At 35.7% G+C, this 19898-nt stretch overlaps 1 long non-coding RNA gene across 2 annotated transcripts in view; it reads right to left on the bottom strand.

The window, feature by feature from the left end:
• Window positions 1-19898, bottom strand: part of LOC125343471 — a 28996-nt gene that overhangs the window by 3130 nt on the left and 5968 nt on the right. The window contains exons 2-4 of one of the 2 annotated variants that reach the window (XR_007209342.1): window positions 16966-16968; window positions 4594-4601; window positions 1430-1440 (exon numbers count right to left, since the gene is read on the bottom strand). This is a non-coding gene — a long non-coding RNA (uncharacterized LOC125343471). Of the gene's footprint in view, window positions 1-1429; window positions 1441-1485; window positions 1497-4593; window positions 4602-5580; window positions 5587-16965; window positions 16969-19898 lie in introns of those variants that run through there. The other variant, XR_007209341.1, reaches the window with a different exon arrangement.

Raw genomic sequence — 19898 nt, forward strand, 5'->3', positions numbered from 1 at the left:
TCTTTCACACAGGAAAACATAAATCATTGAGTTAACATAGAAATGAATCTTTTAAAGAAAGTTGAGTTCCAACATAATTTGGAAGAATATCTTCAAATATACATAAGTTTGTAGCTGCTGCTATGATTATAGCAAACTACATGGGTGATGGTCCTCTTCCTTGTAATCCTAGATACGGTGGATTCTGAGACCTGGAGGATTGTGATTTGAAGCCAGGCAGAAAAGCTCATGAGATTCTTGTCTATAAGTAATCAGCAAAAAGACATACTGGAGATTTTGTCAAGTGATAGAGCATCAGCTGTGAGCAAGTAAGCTGAGCAAGAATGGGAGGCACTGAAGTCAAACCTTGGTACTTGCACACATACAAAATTATAGCAAAGTGATTAAAAGAAATCAGCCTTTAATTAAATAAGAAAAACTTGGCTATCAGCACGAATTTCTTCACAATTAAAATTTCTTAACACATAGGAATAAATAACTCATCTCTCACAGAGACCTTAAATAAATTTTTGTGTATGTTTGTGCAACTAATCAAAAAGTCTGAAGGTTGGCCAGTTTAAATACAGTAGTGGTTGTTTCATGAAACTATTCCCTGAGGAACCAATAACACAACTTCTGCTATATCAGCATCCTTAAAACCATTCCTGGTGTCTTCATAGTGACTTTCTTTCATGCTTTTCAGGATATGTAATCAATGTGGGGGAAAAGCCTGGGCTAAGGTTACATGAAGTTCATATACTAGATATAGTATCACATAGCTTGGCTATTTTTCCTTGCACCAATTATACAGTATTGGCATTTTTATTTTTCCTGACTTGTCCTCAAAGATAAATGAAACTTAACTTCTCTGGCTACACTGTAACTTTAAAATATACATAATATTAATTTACAAAGCAGCCACTCACTATTTGGAAGATTTAAGAACAAAGTCTGAATTTTCTTAGTGCTATACGGGGCCTCTTGACCACAGCTATACTATCCACTGGAAATAAACTTATTGAACGTGGTGAGAAGCATTAGGGGCACAGTAAGCACAAGACTCTTCACCCTCCTCTTAACATCTGCCACTTATTGTCTCTATCATAAACGTTGACTTAGAAAAGTTCAAGTCACAAACATATGCAATTCAAAGCCAAATTTCTCTCCCTCTAGTTTGTTTGTACAACCGATGATCCATATCTGGGTACCAAAATATTCTGTCATCCATTGCTATTCTTTGAAACAAATCTCTGGATAATCTCAATCAAAGGAAAATCAGGGGGAAGAAAGTACTTCCGAGCCTTGAAATTTTCATTCTTTGGCATTTTACAGATGAGTAATGATTTCTGCTATTCTTCTTTTCAGAAGTGTTCTTTGATTATGTTTAATTTGTGCCAGATAATTATCTGGCTTGCTTGACTTTTCGTGTTTGAAGTTTTAGTTGCTAATCAGTGAGAAATTCTTGAATTTTATAGAAGGCAGCCAATGATGACATTTATATATTACATTATTCCAATCTGGCTCTTGATAAATCCATTTCACAGTTATGGCAAAACTATTACAGAGAATAAAAATGTACTACAACGAAGACTCAATTGTGTTTAGTTTCAAGGTTAGAAGCAGCTTTCTCTTGCTTCTTTGATGATAAAGTTCTTTCAAAAAACTATTTTACAGCAAGTAAGCACATTTCGTACCTTTCTGCTATCTCATTTGTTTGAAGCTTAAATGTCTAAATTAAATTCACAGTAAACATAACTAATAAGCCTCGATATTTAGATAAAATAAATTTAATATATTCTAAGTTACATTTATATTCCATTGATTTTTGACAAAAGCATGGATACAATTCAATAGAAAGGGCTTAAATATTTTTAACAAATGATGCAGAAACAAACAGCAAAGATGAGATTGTGAAGTAATAGAAAATAGAAGGGTAAATTTTCATCACAAAGCAGTTTTATTACCTGGAAGTGGAGCTGTGGCTCAAGTGTTAAAATGCTAACCTTGATCAAAATAGCTCAAGGAAAGCACCAAAAGACGAAAACAATATTTAAAAAGAAAACAGTTTTGGATACGACAAAAAAAGCCCAAACACCAAAGAAAACACAGGACTTTATCAAAAGTAGCACAAAGAGAGAACCTATGGCATGAGGTGCTTCTAAATGAAAAGATGATATCATTAGACATCAGGGAAACTCAACTCAAAACCACAATCAGGTACCTATCCATATAAATTAATATTGCCATGGTAGTTTTTAATAATGGAAGAAATAAATTTCATACACTATTCATGGGAATGCAAGATGATGTATCTATGGAAGAAAACATTCTTAAGGTCCTTATAAAATTACATATAGAGAGGGATGAGCTGTAGCTCAAATGGCACAGTGCCTGCTGAGAAAGTGTGAAGCCATAAGTTCAAAGCCCCAGTAAAATAAAAAAGAAATCAACATATTACCCAGTAATTCCATTCTGAGTTGTATAGCTAAGGGGCTGAAAACATACCTACAAACTCTTGTATAAAAGTTGAAAAATCTAAATGGTTACAATATATGCTGAGTGAAGAAAAACATAGTGTATTTGTGAGAACAAAATACTATTCAGCTGTAAGCAAGGAACAATGTCTTGATGCAAAATTGCAACATGGATAAACCTTGAAGATAACGTTAAATGAGATAATCATTCACAAAATGTCACATTTTGATCGACTTTATGTAAAATGTTCAAAACATGCAAATCCATAAAGACAGATAGTGGATTAGTTGTTGCCAGTGGCTAGGAAAGATACTAAATGAATGCAGGGTTTCTAAAGAATACAGAGTTTGCTTCCCAGGTAATGAAAATGCTCTGCAACTGAATAGTGGTCATGGTTACACAGTTGGTGAATATAGCAAAAAAAAAAATACCGATTTTTACACTTTAAAGTATGGTTATTGTGGGAGTTAATAAACCTGTTTCAATAAACGCGTTATTTGTAAATTTAAATGAGAATTGTGGGATAGTCAGAATAAATTTCCCCTAGACTAGATCAGTGAAAATACATTTGAATAACAATAACTAGTATATTAAAGGAAAACAATATAATGTCAATCTCTGGGCACTGACACAAGCTCTGGTATGATAGAAAAGTTGGAGCTCCAGTAGTGCAATCGGCTAGCACACGATACTTATAAGAAAAGTCACTTTGATTTTTGAATCCCAGCTGTTCACCATTATCTGACTATGGCCTTGCTAGGCAAATTATTTGATCTCTCTTAGTCTCAGTTTTCCTAATCCATAAAGTGGGAATTATGATTCTTTTTTATTTTTTTGCCAGTCCTGGGGCTTGAACTCAGAGTCTGAGCACTGTCCCTGGCTTCTTTTTGCTCAAGGCTAGCACTCTGCCACTTGAGCCACAGCGCCACCTCTGGCCATTTTCTGTATATGTGGTGCTGGGGAATCGAACCCAGGGCTTCATGTATATGAGTCAAGCATTCTTGCCACTAGGCCATATTCCCAGCCCGGAATTATAATTCTTTACTCAAAGAATTGTTTGAGAGAGAGAGAGAGAGAGAGAGTGTGTGTAGCATATGCCTATCACATACTAAGCACTAAAATAACAACAAGACAAAAGCAATTCATTCAATGCAAGGCACAGGTATGCGTTTCAAAAACAAATTAAGTCAAGGAGTTCACTTTTAAAAGTCTTCCTTTTTTGCACCCCTGATTCTGTTACCCACATATGACTAGGGAAACAACTCATAAGGTAGTGCAAAGAATTTCATTTATATGTGGCTAAGTGAATGTCATATGGCAAATATTTTACAGTAGAAGTGGAATGTATTGAGGAACACATTCCAGTGTATTTTTGAGATGCATGTCCATCTCTCAGCGGTTCAACATACATCTATTAACCATACCCTTTGTAGGTTATGAGCCACTAAAATACTAATTCTAATTAGGTACCATCATTTGGCAAGTAATTGACAGAAAGCTACCTTGTTTTATGACTGGAAGATTTCATTTATATTGCATTTAAGGAGCATCTTTTATAAAAGTTGCTTATCTGTCCAGGAAAGCCAAGTCTTTTTTTTTTTTCCCAAAATAACCAGTTCATTAAGTTTACTATTTTGAGTAGATCTGTTTGTACTTGGAAATGTAAATCCATTTCCCCAAATCATAATCAAGCTATACTATATACCACATATCAAGACTGCTGGAAGAATTAATTTCACATTCTACGTTACTCTTTCACATACTATATTCTGTACAACTTTCAAATTCTATATTGATGTCATCCTTCAACAATATGCTTTTGTCTCCCTTCTCCCATTAAAAGAGATCTACTTGAGCAAGTATAAGAGAAAAGAAAGATAAAAAATATTCAGATGCAGAAATTAATACATACTCCTCTTAGGCACAATCTTTGTTTTTAGCATATTCTCTCACAGACAGTAACTTTAACTAATTTATTTTCTCTATTCCTTGACTATTTTCTAAAAAGTTCACCAAAAATTAAAGCAGAAACAATACTGAAAACAGTAAGAATGATTATAGTCTTTTCCTTTTTACACTGGCCAAAATGTTTTGGGTCAACTAGATTCTGATTTCGGCAACTTGATCCATCATTTCAACCCAGGTGGCTCCATCTTGACCCAGACATTGCTACAGGCGAGCAGATGTTTCTGCAGTGTCACAGACATTATCCATTCCACCTGTTTTTGTGACACATGATTTACTTTCTGACACTTGAACAAATCTTTCTTCCAGCACTTCCTCTTACCACCCCCCCATCCCCCAAAACTAGCCGCCTTGGCAGAGAATTGCTTGAGTTTATTGAAATTCCAGTACAGACCCTTCCCTTTATAGAGGGAGAGGCAAATTCCAGAAAGGGAAAGCAACCACACTGGTGTCATTTGGAGGATGTGGTGTCCTTGTGAGTGAAGCTTATATACCCATGGAGTCTCACTTTCATGGAGAATCCCTCCTACTCATGTCTCTCTCTCTCTTTTCCTTCTTTATTGTCAAAGTGAAGTACAGAGGGGTTACAGTTTCATATGTAAGGCAAGTACATTTCTTATTCAACTTGTTACCTCTTCCTTCATTTTTTCCCCGCCTGCCCCCTTCTCCCTTCCCTCCCCCCCCCCATGAGTTGTACAAGTGGTTTACACGAAGTGGTTTTATATCGCTATTGCAATGGTTTGTCTTTTTATCCTTTGTCTCTTGATTTTGGTATTCCCTCTTCCTTCCCTAGTTCCAATACACGTATATGCAGTGTCCAGGGTACTAAGATCAGTTACAGTGATAGCAGGGGTAAAACCACGAGAATGGAATATGAGAGAGAAAAAAAGGTATGGTTTCACATGGCATGTTGAAAATACCTACAACAGTGATATACCACTTGTTTCCATAACTTGGAGGAAGCTGTTGTAATAAAGTCAGCTTGGTATTGGCACAAGAACAGGCCTGAGGACCAACAGAACAGAACCAAAGACCCAGAAATGAACCTGCAGATCTATGGCTACTTAATCTTTGATAAAGAAGCTAAAAACAGGATGGAAGAAAGATAGCCTCTTCAACAAATAATGCTGGCAAAACTGCTTCAACACCGTTAACTAAAACTAGATCCTCATATATCATCCTGCACCAAAATCAATTCCAAATGGATCAAAGACCTCGAAGTAAAATCAGATACCCTGAAAACACTACAGGAAGGAATAGGAGGAACATTTGGGCTCCTTGGCACAGGAAGAAACTTTCTTAATAAAGGCCCAGAAATGCTACAAATCAAAGAAAAGTTGGACAAATGGGACTGCATCAAACTGCAGTGCTTCTGCATGGCAAAGGACATAGCTCGCAAGATAAACAGAAAGCCCACAGATTGGGAGGAGATCTTTACCAGACATAAAACGGACAAAGGCCTCATATCTAAAATATACAAAGAACTCAAAAATTAAATTTATCTTTATCTTTTGAGAGATAAGGTCTGGCTATTGTCAAGACTGAATTCAAACTCCTGGGCTCTGAGAAGGTGGGACTCCAGGGGCACACTGCCACAGTTGCCTTGAGAATTAATTACTGCTATATCTTTTTGCTTTTGGCTAGCCAATCAGCAATCCACATATCATTCAAACCTCTACTTTTCTAACACCAAAATGAAAAATGTAGTGATGGTGCACATTTCTTTGATGAGGCTTACTGAAGTATACTTTACATAAGTACAATTTGTGCATTTATGTGAGTTTTAGCACATATAGTCATGTAACCACCAGGACAATCAATAAATCCTCTATTTCTATATGGAAACAAATCCCTAAATTCGAGTTTCCATCCTTTAGTAATTATATTGACAGAGTTGGTGAAAGACTTATTTGTTGAAAAGGTATTTGCCTAAATGATTAGCTTAGCCAAAAGGCAACAAAAACCCCATGGTTTTTGTCCTATTTTTGTTGAAAAGCTTTCTAAAATGCCAGAGTTCACTTGCTGCCTCGTTAATGAGAGAACAGAAAGAAGCAATGGGGGCAAAACCTCCAAAATGATAGGGAGGGGAGGAGAGGAGGGAAACAACAGAAGTGGAGGGGATATGATTGTTATAAAATATGCATATTCATATGTTCTAGAATTTATTTAAAGTACTATTGTCTCATGATTATCCCAGGTCAAAGTTAGTACTAAATAGCTGCTAATGATAAAATAATTGAAATTTTATGATGGTTTATTATATAACAGGTCACTCTAAAATGATTAGGTATACTCAATCAATCCTCAAAACTACTCTATGGAATATATGTATTATACCCACTTTTCAGAAAACAAAGTAGCACATGCAGAAAATTACTCATGTACTTGTCGCAGAATATAAATCTAAAAACTCAGACTCCTGTTCTTTTAGCCATTGTACAAGACATTCTTACACTATATGTTTAGTCAAATAAAAAACTTTACTGATCATATTTATTTGATTTGGCATCTGTTTGCAACAGTCTTCTTATTAAACTTTGTGTATTCTAAGAAAATCAAGCCTGTTTATACTCAGAAGTTGCCCCAAAGTTCCTTTTTCTATCCTAAGCAGTCAATGGTCCTGTAATAATGGTGTCTGTAGTCTGGTGTATATTTTTTTCACAGTTTATTTGGAAGATGAAAATGACAGAAACATGTTGAAACTGCTAGAGTGTAGAAGATTGTGAAATTTTCCTTTAATGTAGTCTGGTGTATTTTGATCTTCTTCTTTACTGACATTTCAATGCCTTGTAAGTATAATGGCTATTACTTTTTCTGTTGCTTTTGTATCTATATGTATTCTGAACAACTAGCATGCACTTTAAGAATATCAGTGCAATATCCAGATGTTTAGCATCTTAGGTATAGAGGGCACTAACCCTATGACACATGGACTAAAATGAGATTTTCATGGCATTCCAAGAGCATTGGTGATACTTTGTTACAGACTGTTTACATACCACTGAAGATCAAGTGGCAAATGTAAAGAATGAACACAGCCCCACAATTGTGAATTCCTTTAAAGACAAAGCTTATACTGAGAATTATCTGTTAGGGACTTATGGACCTCCACAGCAGGGCTTTCTCATGGACGTCTTGTGTTTCAAATTGCTGCAAGTAACTATTAATGTATCTAAATAATTTAAACAACATATTTAGATATATTTTGGTAATGTGTCATTTCCAGGATTTATCCAGATTATTTTGGTGTTAATAGATGAGTAGAAAGCAGTTATTACCCCAAACTTTCACTTTGAGTGTGGTTGATAGCAATAAACTTCAAAACAAATGGGTTAGTTAGAAAGTATTATTTTCATAAATTAAAGGGCTCAAAGGAAAACTATGCTATTGATAGCCTTAATAAATATAAGGACAATTCATCCTCATGAATTTGCTTGATTTGGTATTCCCTTTTGGCTAACTAGGCATGTTACAATTGCATTAAAACATTAAAAATTATGGTGTGAAACATGTTTTCACACCATAATTATTATTTCACAAAACATAGAGACATGGTTCAATGGTTCTCTTGATACTTGATTTCTGGAAGTCAGAACAAACTTGAAAAATATTACTGTCTACATGAAAGCATGAAGAATGAATACTATAGGTGCCCCCTGCCAATGATTTTCCATCACTCTTTTGTTTTATAGGTTAGATAAAGATCATCATTCAGGAGATAGTCACCTGGGGTGATAATAAATTATGTATATTACAAATACAGACTTGTCTCCAAGGTAGAGGAGGTGAGAGGGCCTAAGGAAAAAGTTTTCAGAAAGCCCTCAGTCCCCCACTTGGTGTCAAAACAATTTCAATATCACTCACTGCTTCATTGCCACAGCTCCTTTGTCACTTGTAGCCCCCATTGCATTACAGTGTGTATTGTATTATAATTAGTTCTGCATGATCTTGTAGTTCAATTAGGAAAAATTTCTCCTTCCTCCCAATTCTAGATTTTGTATCTTCCCTCAAAATTCTGTGCTTCTGTCTTATTATTTGATATTGTTTCCTCCACTGAGTCAAAAATCTTTATCTTATTCTTGTCAATCGGTAATTGAGAGTACAAAGCTGATTACCAGAGGCTAGGTAGAAATGGGGGAGGGAAAGTGGGGAGAGCTTGTGTACTAAATAGGGAGAAGTTTTGGTATGTTATAAACAGTAGGGTTGTGATAGAAATCAATAATGTGTTGTGATACTTCACAAAAGATTTTGAAAACTTTACCATAAAAAATGACAAATGTTTGAGAAGACAAATGATTCACCTGACTTAAACATCAGTCAATGTAAAGATGTTTCAAACATTACATGATATCCTTATGAATAGGAACACATTTTACCATTGTATGTATTAGTTTTAAGAAGATAATTGAAAAGTAAACCAAAACACAGAGAGGCAATTTTCAGGTCTTTTCCTTTAAACTTTTTTCTTTTCCCTAAGACTTTCTCTTCATCTCTGCCAAATACCTTATCTAGTATCCATACCCACAGCTCATGAGTGACCTTGCACGATGGCAAACGTTATACTTCCTCCGAGTCACTGGCACAACTCAGTGTTTATGCCTCTTAATTAAGATTAGCTTGTCAAAAGCAATTTCACTTCTTTCCCCTGAATAGGAGAAACTAACATTTACTTAAGTATCAGGATATGTATGTTATGGGGCTTGAACTCTGGGCCTGGGCACTGTCCCTGAGCTCCTGAGCTCAAGGTTAGTGCTCTACCACGTGAGCCACAGTGTCACTTCCGATTTCCTGATGGTTAACTGGAGATAAGAGGCTCACAGACTTTCTTGCCTGGGCTGGCTTTCAACTACTATCCTCAGATCTCAGCCTCCTGAGTAACTAGGCTTACAGACATGAGCCACCGGTGCCTGGCTCAGGGCCTATATTCTGTGAGGTGAGTATTTTAATCCTTAATTTTACAAATAGTCTAATTCTATAAAGGTCACAGATGAAGTGTTAATATTAAGGTTAAAGTTCATCTATGACTGGCTCTAAAGTTTATGACTAAGAGATTCCAACATTCCATGTCAATCGATGTTGTATTTAATAATAAATGAGCTAGTACAACAGTTCCAAAGCATCTACTCAAACTCAAGCACAGAGAGAGCAGAACATTTATCACCTGACATGCCCACTTAAAATGTTACATACCAGAACATAGTGAACCTGGATTTGGTCAACATAATGCAAGTTGAAAGAAATTTAAGTGAAATGTACTCAAGTATAAAAGATTGAGCTGTTTCTCAAATGATTGTGTTTCATCTGATGTCCATTAACCAAATATAAAATTGTATTCATATGGTTTTTATATGTTATTACTGCCTCAGTTTCTGATGAGGGCTATGTGAATCTTCAACAGTGTCTTGAGGCTGTTTTTCGAATGAAGTAATTTTGCCAAATAATTTGTTTGAGAAATTTTTGTTTTTTATCACTATCTTATTGATGGACCAAGATGATTAGAATAAGAGATTGTTTGGCAGGAAAAGAACAAAAGTCTTCAACTAGAAGGCATGTCACTCTGTAAATCATACCAGGAAAGGTGATCTTAGAGCTCTCTATATCACTATTGTCAACTTCTGCCCTTTCTGAAAACTCCTGCTCACGTTTCCAGATCTGAAAGTTCTGCAAAAACATTTACTGAATTTTAAGCCATCATCATGAGGAAATTTGCTGCAGAAATCTGTTATACTACTCCACTAAGCTGCCGTCACTAACTTGCCAAGAAGGAACTTTGTAAAAACAGCTCCAAATGATACTCTACTGTGCACTAAGATGTAAGGAACAAATTGCTTAAATTTCCAATTCACTAACAGGATACATATGCAAAGCATGGGAAAACAATTCTATAATCAAAACCAGGGCTATAGGTATTGTTAAACTTCTAGGGATTTCTGGTGTTGGAGCAGAGTGGGTCAAGATATTTGCTTTTATCAGTGTACAAATACATGTTTTCATAGTTTATAGTTTGTTTTTATGAAGTTTCATCTAGCACTGGCACAGCACTCAATTCAGCTGATGTTTGAACCTCCATGTTTTGTCACACAGAATTTAACTCAGAAATGTCCGAGATGAAAATGGAAATGTTCAATCTATATATTCTAATAACAATCTACAAGATAATCAGTACAAGTTGGTTTGCTTGATATGAGGGAATTTTGCCGATTTCACCCTTTCCCTGGAATTTTCCAAATGGAAGAGGTACTTCACTTTCCACCTCTTGGAATATTTAAATAATGATGAATATTTTTGTCTCCTAGCTTCTTTTGTGTTTGTGCACATGCACATACAAGAAATGCATGTTCGCAGGACTAGCATGGGAAGAAATTAAGTGTTGTCAAATTATATTGAAACTTTAAAAATATAGTATTTTATTAGTACCTGATTCTAAGTAAAGGTATGTGTAATGGATGTCCAAGAAATCACCCTCAAATGGAATATAACTAAGAAATGTACTGAAGTAATAATGATCTAACTTGGTTTGTGTGTAGAATGATCTAACCTGTTAAAATAGACTTTCTCCCCCAGTTTTCATTCTTGCCTCAGAATTTGAATTTTCGATTCATTATTTCTGGGGTTGCCCACAAGACTTTTGTATTCTAAAAAGTTTCTGGGTGACTCTGATGCCACTACAGAGGTTGTATTTGAGAATTAATTAAAGTAGACTCTTGAGAATTGACCACTACAAAAGGTCATAAACACTCAAGAATCATTTCAAGGATGACTAAGACATGGCACTGAACTTTACAGGAAGTAACTAGCCAGCCAATAAAAATAGAAAAGATATAGTATGTGCGCAATTTCAATATTTGATCTACACATTTGAAGTTCATGAGAGGGTAATAAGGTCATTCAAGAAATTAAAAAGACAAGAGTATTTCCCTTTCTGTGCTACCAAGACTATAATGTTACTCTTGGAGAAGTTTGAGCAGATTTCCAATAAATTAGTAGTAACTAGATTTTAATTCCAGTTTATTATCTGCCAAGATTTAAGTCTTGGCTTCTGGGCTTCCTTTAAGAAAGTGGTCAATACTCATGCCACTTCAACTGGCTTCCATAATTGCAAACATTTGCTCTGCTTTATGGATTGGATGCTAACTTCTGAAGTGAGAAGTAAGGAGAGTCCATGTATTCATCTTAGTTTAAATTCTACTGCTTGATTTGATATTGTGCTTTAATCTCGCTTTTACATGGACAAATAAGAAAAAGAAAAAAATTAAATCCAAGACTCAAGTTAATTGACCAAAAATCAAGTGAATGATCCAAGAACAGAATACTCATAAAAAGTAAATGAAAATCTTTCGTATAAACTTTTTCAATGTTTCTCTAAAATATGATGCTATTTCAGAATGTAAACTAACATTTTATTGATAGATAAATAAATAAAATGTTATTGATTGATAGAAAAGAAAATCATATTTTAAAGGGATCATTGTCTCTACACTGCATGCTAACTCTAAGCCTTATGGAGAAATAGACCTTGCTGATAGCTTGAAAAAAGTAATTAAGAAAATATGGCGTTCATGGTTAGCAATGTCCCAAGATCAAAACATTTCATTAACATCCATTACCAGAACTTTATGTGTATCCTTAGTTGTCAAATAACTTAAAACAGACAAATATAACCATTTGTCTCCTACCTCTTTCCTTCCTTTAGTCTAGGTCCCTGGTTTGCCTCCACATTTACATTTTCAACCAGGGGGTATAATAATATTTGATCCAAAGGTCAATTTCCTTTCCCACCAGAGGACTTAGATAGCCCCACCACTCTGGAGGAACTTCAGGTGAACAAGTAAAATAGTATTTGCAAGGAGATTGAAAAACTTTTCTCTCCATTGGTTTAATATAGTTTAACTGTTTTTCCTGAATTGACAAATAAAATTCAGTCGCTATGAATATATAGCCCATGTATTTTGTCTTCTTTGAATGGGCCAAACCAATCAGCTGTTTAATACTGTGTAACCTAAATTATAGGACTAAGTCCCTCCAGCCTTTCTCCTTCTGTTGCTTTGCATTTAAATGAGCCAGGGTCAGTCCAGGGTCATTCTAAGCAAGGGAGACTAGAGCCTGTAAGTATTAGAGAAGCAGGCTCCCTCCATCAAGGGCAATTGGATAACCTCTGGCAAAAGTGTACTTTGCCTTCATCCCCCACCCCTCCCACATAGCCCTTAAGGCTCTTTCCTTTTACAGAGGTGTTACATCTGGCTTTGCTCTCCTTGGGAACAACGCCCCTTGTTAAAAAAAACTCTCTCTCAACTCTCACACAGCCATCAGAAATAATTTACCTGCCATGGACCTCATTTCCCTTGGGATTAAGGTGAGAACTAATCTCATCTGTGCTAAAGTGTTAATCAGTGGCTTAATGCATTGCTTAATTTATAATATGCACATGAACAGGTGATTTCTGGTAAGAAGTCCAAATGAGCCACTCTCTAACAACAGGAATTGGGAGTAGGGTGGCAGGCTGGTCTGTGGGAAATATTTTTTGTCTGAGATCTTTCCTGCAAATTATGGCATATTCAGTTGAATCTCTGCCTTCTTAACACATATGTTCGCCTTTTTTCAGCTTTTGAAGTAATAAACTCTCTCTGAGATTTCTAGCTTACACTTTAAATTCCAGCTCTGCTAATCAGTGCATCCCAATCAAAAAATTATCAGATGAGTCTTGAGTACATGCATGCTGAGTCCTCCAGAGAATTTTGTCAGACACCCTTACTCAAGAACCTTGGAAATACCTAAATAAGACCATTCTCTGCTCCATCTGGGGGCAGCAAGTCCAGCCCTGCTATTGTCTCTTCACACAATGTTCCTGAAATATATTTTATCAGTTCATATAAAATTGTGAATTTTCATGGAAGAATGTAATATTGAAATCTATCATCCATTTTACATTTTCTCACTTATTTCTCTTCCATCACCATATATGTAGTGTCAGCAGTTATTTGACGAACAATCCAGAGAGGTATTTTAAGACAAGGTATGCTAGACCTTCATTAGTGTTTGTACTTGCCATCTATTATACTTGGGACAAAGTATTGAAGTTTTGATATAACAATACAAAGAATATGGATATACACAATGGGGGGGGTGGGGTGGAAATTGACCTCATACAGTCAAGTGAAATAATTTCCTCAGATTTTGTCAAAAAATCTGAAGAAACTCCTAACACTCAAGTTTTGAATCACATACAACTACTATTATCTAAAGAAAAGAATTAGGAGAGGAGGTATAAAAAATAAAGAACTTTCCTGGGCACAGTGTCTAACATCTGTAATGCCAACTATATGAGAAGTGGACTGAGTGTGGTAGTTCCCATTTGGCATCCCAGATACTTAATTCAGCCTAAATATGAGACCATAACTAAAAATACCTCAAAGCAAAAAGGGTTAGAGATTGGGTGCAAGGGGCACAACTCAATTGTCTTGAGTTCATACCTACGTACTTCCCCCAAATTAAATATTTATAAAATAAAAGTGAAAAGAACTTGTCAAGGGAAAGAGATGTAGGATTGTATACCTCCTCTTGCATTGTGCTGATTAACTGGTAATGGAGATTCTAGGATTTTCCTGCATAAACTGGCTTTGAATTGATCTTCTAGGTCTCAGCCTCCAGAATAACTAGGATTATAGGCATGAGCCATCAGTGCCTGAAAAAAATCTTTACTCACCTTCCTCTCCAATGATTCTGGAAGTACATTTGAATCATCATCTCTAATTTCAGAAATATTTTCACTAATATGAAAAGACAACTATTATGATCAAACTTTATTATAATCATTTTAGGGGTAAAGAAGAGAAAAATAACGAAATAATCCACCTTCAACTTCCTAGAACAAGATAATCTACTTAGGGCATAGCTACCTAAAATTAGAGCACTAGTTAATATCTGAGAAATCTTGAAAACAGGAGTATAGCATTTCTATAGCACTTAGAGAGTTTTTATTTTTAATTATTTGACCTTAAGGAACAGGGATAATAACATCAGAAACACATAAAAGTTTGATTATCTTCATTACTTTTGTGAAACAGAGCCTTAGAGGGGTTAGGTGCCCCACTCTCTGATCATTCAGCTCATGGAGCCATGAGATACCAAAGCACAGGTTATCAATCACTTTGGGATGGCAAGGGTAACTATTGCAGGATGGAAGGTGAATACTACAGACTTGGGACAAAATAAATTCCTACATAAATTTTAATCTAATTATATAGAATGTATTCCATGCACCAAACTGATACCTTCCTAGCCTTGGCTCTCATCAAAGGAATTAGTATTTTAAATAGTATATGTCTGCTGTTTAAATCTTTTGAGAGAAGAGCATTCCCTCTTGAAATTTGATAGCACAATATCAATAGCATGTCTAATTAATTTTGTTGCTGGCTGGTCACCAATTGTATATTGCACAGCAGACACTTTGCTGCTGAAAATTTTTCACCTGGAAGTTTTCTTTAAAAAGGGCTAGCTCTCAATAAGAAAATTCAATTGGACCAGTTTTGAATATTTACCATTTAGAATAGGTACTTCATAAGGAATTAAGTTTTCAACATATTTTCTAATGTCCTCTATAAGATACACCACATACACTGGCTTTGGCAATTGTCTAAAAAGACAGTTCAAAAAGTCTGTCTTTATCAGAAGGGCTGTGTGAACCCTACAGAAGGAAAATGGTAATATTGAAGCTGAGAGACTTGCATACCTTGGAGTCTCATTAAAAACACTCCTCCAGGGTTTGGTAGGAACTACTTTTCATGTCTTCATTGATCTATATTATGTATAGAAGTACTCTTTTTATATTTCACAATCTCCTACATTTTGTATATAGCATAGAAAAAAATGAGGGATTTGCAGTCCAATGAAATTTGGTTTCAAAGATAACTCAGACACTTAACTGCTTGACTTTAGAAGTTACTAAATCTACCTCATTCAGTTGATATGAGAAGAAAATTATTTAATTCCTACAAAGTATACAAAATAGCATCTGGAATGTAGTAATCATTAAACTTTATCTTTAATTTTTAATAGCCAGAACTCAAGATTATACTTGCTGTGTGTTTGTATAGTTAGATGACAGATAGATAGACAGACAGACAGACAGATATTGCAGCACATGGCTTGCCCATTTTTAACCCAAGAATTACTTTCTCAACTACTAGACAATGACTGATGACAGGTTATACATTGAAGTCAATGAGAGGGTGTGGCGAAGGTAACACTGTTGATAGATCTATGGTCTATCAATAGATATAGCCCTCAATAGCCCTCCACTGGGTCCCTTAGCACATTCAGAAATGGCAAAGATAACAATGACATATCAACTGGAGACGCCCAATAAAGTACTGTTTCTATTGAAATCTCAGAATTTAGAATAATCATAAGCATTATATTATCTTGTCAGTCATTGGGGCTTGAGTTCCTCAACTCAAGGCTAGTGCTCTACCACTTGAACCACAGCATCACTTCCGATTTCCTGATGGTTAATTGGAGATAATTGTCTCTTGGGCTTTTCTGCCCGGGCTGGCTTTGAACTGAGATCCTCAGATCTCAGCCTTCTGAGTAGCTAGGACTACAGGTGTGAGCCACCAGCACCCAGCTAAAAAGCATTATTTCTTTAGAGATTGTCATTTATACTTGAGACAGCATTGTTTATAAAATGGATAATATAGTCCAATTTTGAGTTATTTCTTATATACTTTTGTAAAGTTAATATGAGTGATTTATGATATAATTCACAGGAATGAACTACTTTTGATGATGTACTATACAATTAAGTATATCAGTAACCAGTTGTAGATTAAAGTCAGTAACAGCCTGAGCAGTAAGACAGAATATAGGATCTTGGGCCAGAATATCATTACTAATTGATATCCATTGCAATTGCACTAGAGGTTTGGGGCCACAAATGAGGTGGAGAGTAACCAAATGTTTTGTTAGTCTAGAGCACTTCTAGCTATGCAGAAAAAAATCCAGAGTAACTTTGATACTCTTATTCAGCCTAGATGGCTGAGCAGGTAAATCTCCTTGGAATAACAACAACATAAAACCAAACCAAAACAAAACCTGTCCTCTCCTTGACTTAGTCCCTCAGTTAGGAGAGAATTATGAACCTGGATTTAGTGACCCCTACAACTGCCAGGAAAGCAGCTTTGCTATGGAGCTGTGAAAGAAGCACAAGACAAGATTTGCTAGAAGAAACAGGAAGAAGTAGAAGCTCTTCTAAGACCAGAAGACCACCCATCACCACCCATTGGCAGCTTGTTAAATAAGCTGATCTAGCCTTCCCGGCCACACCATAGCCGGTGGGTGAGGAAGCGACCTTTTATTCTACAAACAAGATGAAAGAGGAAAATCTATAACTGAACTAAAGCTGGTTCCACATAAAGATGGCAGAGAAAGTATGCAATGTACACAGTACAATATGAATTTCAGATAAAAATGAGCATTTAGAATAGGTATACACTTCAGAATATACTTGAAATGAAGTTGTTATTCATCAAAATTCATATGTACCTGGACATCCTATGTTTTATTTGCCAAATCTGACAGCTCTCATTTCTATTTCTCTCCTTCCTACGATGCAATATTTTCCTTCACTTACTGATGGTCGAGGGCTTGCACTGTGCGATTTGAATAGACAAAACCACCAGACATAGAATTAGCCAGCAAAATTTGATTCAGCCCAATGCTTCTGCACAAGACATAAAAGAAATAATATATATTGTTTTTTCCTCATAGCTTTGTTACAATAAAAGTTTCAATGGGGCTGAGTGTGGTTGCTGGGCCCACATCTCTTTCTTAATATATTAATGCCAACATAAGGCAAGTTACATAAGCCTAGAGATATCTACCTCACCAAGCACATAAGTTTCTATTGCTATAACTCATACAAAAGGAAGGGGTTATAGTTTTCTACCATGTGTAATAATATATAAAATACAAGTAATTGGACAGATGATTCACAACACCAACAGAATCCAAAAGATAAGAGCATTTCCAAATGGAGTTGAGTGCACACAATCATGTAAAAGTCCTGGTTAGAGAGACAGATTCTTTGTCTCTTACTTAACTCAGAAAGTCTTCTCTTTAGTGCAGAGTGAAGAAGGCTTTACAATTCAACCTTAATGGAATCACAGCAGCTATTTTTTTTCTATAAAGAAATTACCTTGATAAATTAACTGACCATTTTCTACAGGATTTCTGTAAACTCTCCAAACTCAACTCAGCTATCACTAATGCTACTGCCAAATCCAAAAAGGTAGAGGGAACTGGGGGAGGTTTTTCTGAAAGTTCTGGCCTCATACCAGAGTATCACATCTGAAGAGCCTAGGGGCGGGAGGCTGACAGTGAGTTATAGTTCTCTAATCTCTCTCCCTTTTCTATGCATTTATTTATGTCTGAGAAGTCTCTACCAGTATAGTGAATGCAATGTAAGAGATTCATTTTCCATTTTAGTAAGGTTGTATGTACCAGGAACCCATAAACATTTTGGTAATATTCATCAAACAGACAGTCATTTAATTCTGGCTGCATATTTTTGGGTGGAGGGAAGGATGGTGGTGGTGGTAAAATAATCAAACTAGTTTTCGCATTGTACTGGCTGGAGTAAACACAAGCTCTGCTCATTACAAATATCATCACACTATTTTACACTTCATGCACCTCTCTATCCATGTTTACTACTTCTTCCTTGAGTGCATGTGAAGAGCAGACTTTCTGCCTTTTATCAAGCATGATACATTTTTCAAGTATGAAAGGGAATAAATCCATCATCTTCATATGGTGATCAACTATCCTGGAGTGATTGAAGCCTCCAAGAATGGGAAGAGTTGGTCAATGTGTGTGTGTGTGTGTGTGTGTGTGTGTGTGTGTGTGTGTGTGTGTGTGTGTGTGTGTTGTGTGACAGGGAGAGAGAGGGAGTGGAGGGAAAGGAGAGAGATAGAAACTGAGAGAGAGAGACAGAAACAGATATACAGGGCCAAACCTACAATATCCACGTTACTAAAAAGTTCAGTGTTTAACATTTTAGGCCATTTAATTTCTTCTGAAAGTAAAATTTAAGATAGTTTAAAAAAACACCATTACAGTGACTGGCAAGTGTCGGTAAAATGCTCAGAGAAGCAAGGACATTTGTAGACTTTTATTTATTTATATGTGTTTTTCTTTCCAATGGCTGCCAATTTTCCAAGTCGGGAAATATTTGTACATGTTCTAGACATCTTCCTGAAGGTATGAGGCTTTCTTGAAGCCATCCTTATACTTGGCAATTCCAATAACACTACAGCAAGCTACCATACCCTGAGAAAAATATACTTTTTCAAGCTTCCTAAATAACACATTCAGCAGAAAGTAATAAAAAGGCTAATATTTCCATCCTTTGGAAATATTTATCTCTACACAGTGCCACCTTTTTCAAATGGTCAGAATAGAAAATTATTTAGGTAGTATAATTTTGAAAGGCTAATCTGTCTCCAGTATTGGCTTAATAGAGTGTCATTAGTCAAGCCTTCCCATCAAGGTACATCTGCAGACAGCTCCTATTAAAATATGTCATTTGAGAGGGGATCACTTTTACATGCTTTTTGTTAGTTCCAGTACAGAATGTGCAAAACTCTCACATTATGATTTATATCCTATACATATATAGGATACACACACACACACACACACACACACACACACACACAATGTTATACTCATTTTGAAGAGATTGCAAATGCAACCAAAATAGTTTTTATTCTGGATATACCTATCTTACTCATAATATCTGCTCAAAGAATGACAAGAAAAGGAGAACATGAATGTGGTAACAGAAGATATATCAAGTAGCATTCTACATTGAAATCTTTACTTATAATGTATCCCCAATACCCTTGTACCTAATATGTGCAATGCACTTTACTAGGCATCTGGGAATATAGTTGAAGTAGAAATATCTAAGTCCCTTGTTGCTGAAGGAAATTTGCCTAGTTCTTTTAAACACTAATTAATCATTAGGCATCCACTCCACACCTTATAGTTTACTTTTTCTACTATCATTGCAACACTCTTTTTTTTCCTAACAAGGTGAGAGAAATGCTGCTTGCAAAACTCTTGTAGAGGTTACCACTAGGGAAACCTCAAGGTCTAAGTTTTGTTGAAACCTGCATCCCAGTCTAATGGAAAAAATGTAAGGAGAATTGTACTTAGACAGCACACATGGAATTCATCTCTTCATCTCAATGCCAAGGCCTTACAGTCTACATTCACCTGCTCAACTCCTGTCCTTGGCCACTATGTATACTTTCCAAGTTATAGCCACATAGGTCCCATACATAATTTATTCCAGTCCTTTGAGAGAGAACAAAGTCCTCTTTAAGTCTTATATACCTAATTTTCACCTGTATTACGAGAAATGCATTATAAAAATAAGTAATCTTAAATTTTATTTTAAATGTATTTAAATTTTAAAC

This window comes from Perognathus longimembris, chromosome 28 (assembly GCF_023159225.1).
Source record: "Perognathus longimembris pacificus isolate PPM17 chromosome 28, ASM2315922v1, whole genome shotgun sequence".
Lineage (NCBI taxonomy): Eukaryota > Metazoa > Chordata > Mammalia > Rodentia > Heteromyidae > Perognathus > Perognathus longimembris.